Here is a 4,744-nt window from a genome sequence, read left to right as displayed (position 1 = left end):
AGGTAAAAAAAGTATCGATTTTTTCCATGGCGACCTTTTTGTACTCGCGGGCATTTTTTAACATATTGAAAAAAACGCCGCGACCTAGCTGAGGCCTCGAGTACGCGGGGACCACTCTCGAGCATGAAGGAGAGTTACGAAGACCTCCTACAACCTCGTGTCGACCATGCTGCGAGTATGAGTTGAGGGCAAACTCGCCAGAACTCGCGGATTAGGTCGCCCAAGTGGGACAGGCCCTTTAGAAAACAAGAGACAGGACAAGTTTACCTTGTTTGCATTCTTGCTCAGTCCTGAGAAAGGATCTTAAATGTGACACTTTATATTAACTGTGGTGCAGGAAGGAACTACATTTGTTGTCTTTTACCCAGAGTGGAGGATTCAAAAACCAGAGGACATAAGTTTAAGCTGGGGTGGGAGGAAGGTTTAAAAGGAACCTGATTGGCAACTTGTTTACACGAAGGGTTCTAGATAAATGGAACGAGCTGCTGGAGGAGGTAGTTGGAACAGATACAATCACAATGTTTAAAAAACAGTTGGACAAGTTCATGGATGGGATAGGTTTAGAGGATTATGGCTCAAACGCAGGCAGATGGGACTAGTATCTTTAGACCTAGTCTTGAAACCAAGATGAGAAGAACTTTTTTCACACAGAGAGTGGTGAATCTCTGGAACTCTCTGCCACAGAGGGTAGTCGAGGCCAGTTCATTGGCTATATTTAAGAGGGAGTTAGATGTGGCCCTTGTGGCTAAAGGGATCAGAGGGTATGGAGAGAAGGCAGGTACGGGATACTGAGTTGGATGATCAGCCATGATCATATTGAATGGCGGTGCAGGCTCGAAGGGCCGAATGGCCTACTCCTGCACCTAATTTCTATGTTTCTATGTTTCTATGTATACATGGGGCATGTTGGCCGGTGTGGGCAAGATGGGCCGAAGGGCCTATTTCCACACTGTACGACTCTATGACTACACCTGAGCATCATATAGCTCCAAGCATCAGTTGCTCATCCTGTCCGTCACAGAGAAAAAAAAAACATTATTATCAGTAATTATACATTCTGCCCACTCATTAATCCAGAAATCTTGCAAGCTCTGCGAGTTGATTTATGTTCACTCTGAACAAAAGTGGGGTATCACGAACGAGAGTGAGAGTGATCCAGGCTCGGTGAAACATGACAGAGGCAGCATAGACGCTGTCCTGGTGATGGATTACCCAATTGGACATCATGAAAGATGCAGAATGTGAGACGAGAGATGTCTAATATTGATTTGTTTCACTGAGAACAGGACCAGGGTAGAACCCCACCTGAAGGAACATTGTGAAGGAAAATACAAACACTCCATCTCACCACCCCACTCCCCCCTTCCTCCGTTAACGGTTGGTTAACCAGTTCCGCCGTTCACAATGATATATTGTTCGTGGGATCACACTGTCCCCAGCCAACAATCGGCCTATCAGTGAACCTCCCTGCCTGAGATAATCTGTTGCCGGCCTTGATTTGACCTGGTCCTTCCTCACTTCCAGTACCCCCCCCCCCCCCCCCCCCCCCCCCCCTCCCCACGTACAATCAGTCTGGAGAAGGGTCCCGACCTGAAACATCACCCATCCATGTTCTCCAGAGATGCTGCCTGACCCTCTGAGATACTCCAGCACTCTTTGCCAACTTGCTGGACAGTCAGACAAGCAATGGAACGAAGGATATTCTGGTTCAATAAAGAGATTGGGAGAAAGATAGACACAAGAGGCTGGAGTAACTCAGAGGGTCGGGCAGCATCTCTGGAGAAAAGGAATAGGTGACGTTTCGGGTCGAGGTACGAAAAGATACGGAACAAATTAGAGCCTGCTCCAATCACCCAGGAAAGGTGTAGTCCACAGTGGTCCGTGGACATGAAACGCTGTAGCGACTCAACGGGACAGGCAGCATCTCTGGAGAGAAGGAATGGGATTTTTTAACCGAGGATTGACACAAAATGCTTCTCTCCCACAATAGTCCACTGTTGGCTGGTAAAGAGGTGATAACGAGGGGATACAAACAGTGAAACTAGCAGGAACACAAAATTGCTGGGGAAACTCAGCGGGTGCAGCAGCATCTATGGAGCGAAGGAAATAGGCGACGTTTCGGGCCAAAACCCTTCTTCAGACCCTTCTTGAAACTAGCAGGATGACTAGGGTGGGGGGGGGGGGGGGGGGGGGGGGGGGGGGGTTGGAGAGAGAGAGAGATGGGGGAAAGCAAGGGTTACTTGAAATTGGAGAAATCAATATTCAAACCGCTGGGTTGTAAACTGCGTTTGGCCCCATTCTGACAGTGGAGGAGGCCCAGGACAGAGAGGTCAGGGTGGGAATGGGAAGGGAGGGGGTTAAGAAAGGAGAAAGGTTGTGTATGAAATTAACACCAGTGTGCACTGTCCAACCAAATGATATGTGATTCCTTGGTATTATTCCATGGTATTTAGAGTCAAGTAGACAAGCCTAATTTTCATGGCCAGAGGCTTGCGGACTAACTAGAGGGAGAAAAGAAAGCTTTCTCCCCCGTCTCCAACCTCCTCGGTCACTTGGGAAGGAACGTTGTTGCGGGCTTCAGCATTTACCTGAGGCCTGGCCTTCAGCCGGATTCGTCAAACCCTTCCCCAGACACGGACACATAATGGTACACATCATGTCGAACTCCAAAATTAAATCTCTGTTCAAACCAGCATGAAGTGTGGAGTAGGTGAACGTGAGATCTCTTTGGTAAATATTTCTGAAGTGGAGTCACTGCGTCTTGATGGGAGTGGAGGTGGAACAAGACACAGACAAAACCATTCCAGGAGCCAGGGCCATGAATACAAAGTAGTACATTCATTAGGATTAAAAAAAAGGAAGCTGTTTGTCCAGGGGTGGCACGGTGGCGCAGCGGTAGAGTTACTGCCTCACAGCGCCGGAGACCCGGGTTCGATCCTGACTACAGGCACTGTCTGTACAGAGTTTCTACGTTCTCCCCATGACCTGCATGGGCTTTCTCCATGTGCTCCGGTTTCCTCCCACAATCCAAAGACGTGCAAGTTTGTGGGCTAATTGGCTTCTGTAAATTGCCCCTAGTGTGTAGGATAGAACCAGTTTGTAATAACCAAGCTGATCTCCCTCTTTCCCCTCCCCCTCCCAGCTCTCCCACAGCCCACTGTCTCCTCCTCTTCCTTTCTTCTTCCTGTCGCCCCCCCCCACATCAGTCTGAAGAAGGATCTCGACCCGAAACGTTGCCTTTTTCCTTCGCTCCATAGATGCTGCTTCACTGCTGAGTTTCTCCGGCATTTTTGTCTACCAGTATAACATAACATGAAGATTTCAATATAGGAGTAGAGAGGTTTTTCTGCAGTTGTATAGGTCTCTGGTGAGACCACATCTGGAGTATTGTGTACAGTTTTGGTCTCCTAATTTGAGAAAGGACATCCTTGTGATTGAGGCAGTGCAGCGTAGGTTCACGAGAATGATCCCTGGGATGGCGGGACTGTCATCTAAGGAAAGATTGAAAAGACTAGGCTTGTATTCACTGGAGTTTAGAAGGATGAGGGGCAGTCTTATAGAAACATATAAAATTATAAAAGGACTGGACAGGCTAGATGCAGGAAAAATGTTCCCAATGTTGTGCGAGTCCAGAACCAGGGGTTACAGTCTTAGAATAAAGGGGAGGCCATTTAAGACTGAGGTGAGAAAAAACTTTTTCACCCAGAGAGTTGTGAATTTGTGGAACTCCCTGCCACAGAGGGCAGTGGAGGCCAAATCACTGGATGGATTTAAGAGAGAGTTAGATAGAGCTCTAGGGGCTAGTGGAGTCAAGGGATATGGGGAGAAGGGAGGCACGGGTTATTGATTGGGGACGATCAGCCATGATCACAATGAATGGCGGTGCTGGCTCGAAGGGCCGAATGGCCTTCTCCTGCTCCTATTTTCTAGTATGTGGGTGATCAGTTTGGAGATACCATGTGGAAACAAGCCCTCCATCCCACCGAGTCTGCGCCGACCAGTTTCTGGGTGATTACTGGCCAGCACAGACTTGGTGGGATGAAGGGCCTGTTTCCATGCTGTATGTCTGAACTAAACTAAACTATTCAGACAAAATGAGATGATGGGTCAAAGTTTGGTTTTAAAATTAACGAGAGGCAGATTAACTTTATTTTTGCATCAGTACCTTGACGTAGGTATAAGTGCCAGTCTGGGGAGCCTTTTCAAAATTCATTCATCATCGTTGAAAACATTAGCGTCGCAGTGGCGCTGGTTTCCGACGGGAACGGTGACGGACGCACCACACGTCTCTGTCCTCCAGTTCCTGCGGACTTCCGCCGCTGGAAGTACAGGATTTTGGTGTGTGTGTGATTTATCATCATTCCTTACAATGCTGTGTACGACTTGAGTATTAGAAAGGCGCTATATAAATCCCATCCATTATTATTATTATTACGACAGTGATCGCAACCTCTACTGAAGTGTGGATGGCCGCTGGAAGCTCATCAGAGAGTGGTGAATCTCTGGAATTCTCTGCCACAGAAGGTAGTTGAGGCCAGTTCATTGGCTATATTTAAGAGGGAGTTAGATGTGGCCCTTGTGGCTAAAGGGATCAGGGGGTATGGAGAGAAGGCAGGTACAGGATACGGAGTTGGATGATCAGCCATGATCATATTGAATGGCGGTGCAGGCTCGAAGGGCCGAATGGCCTCTACTCCTGCACCTATTTTCTATGTTTCTATCCGCCCTTTGACAGGTCTTGTTT

This window comes from Amblyraja radiata, chromosome 21, assembly GCF_010909765.2.
Source record: "Amblyraja radiata isolate CabotCenter1 chromosome 21, sAmbRad1.1.pri, whole genome shotgun sequence".
NCBI lineage: Eukaryota > Metazoa > Chordata > Chondrichthyes > Rajiformes > Rajidae > Amblyraja > Amblyraja radiata.
The sequence above is the reverse complement of the archived record's forward strand: the minus strand, read 5'-3'. Positions refer to the sequence as shown.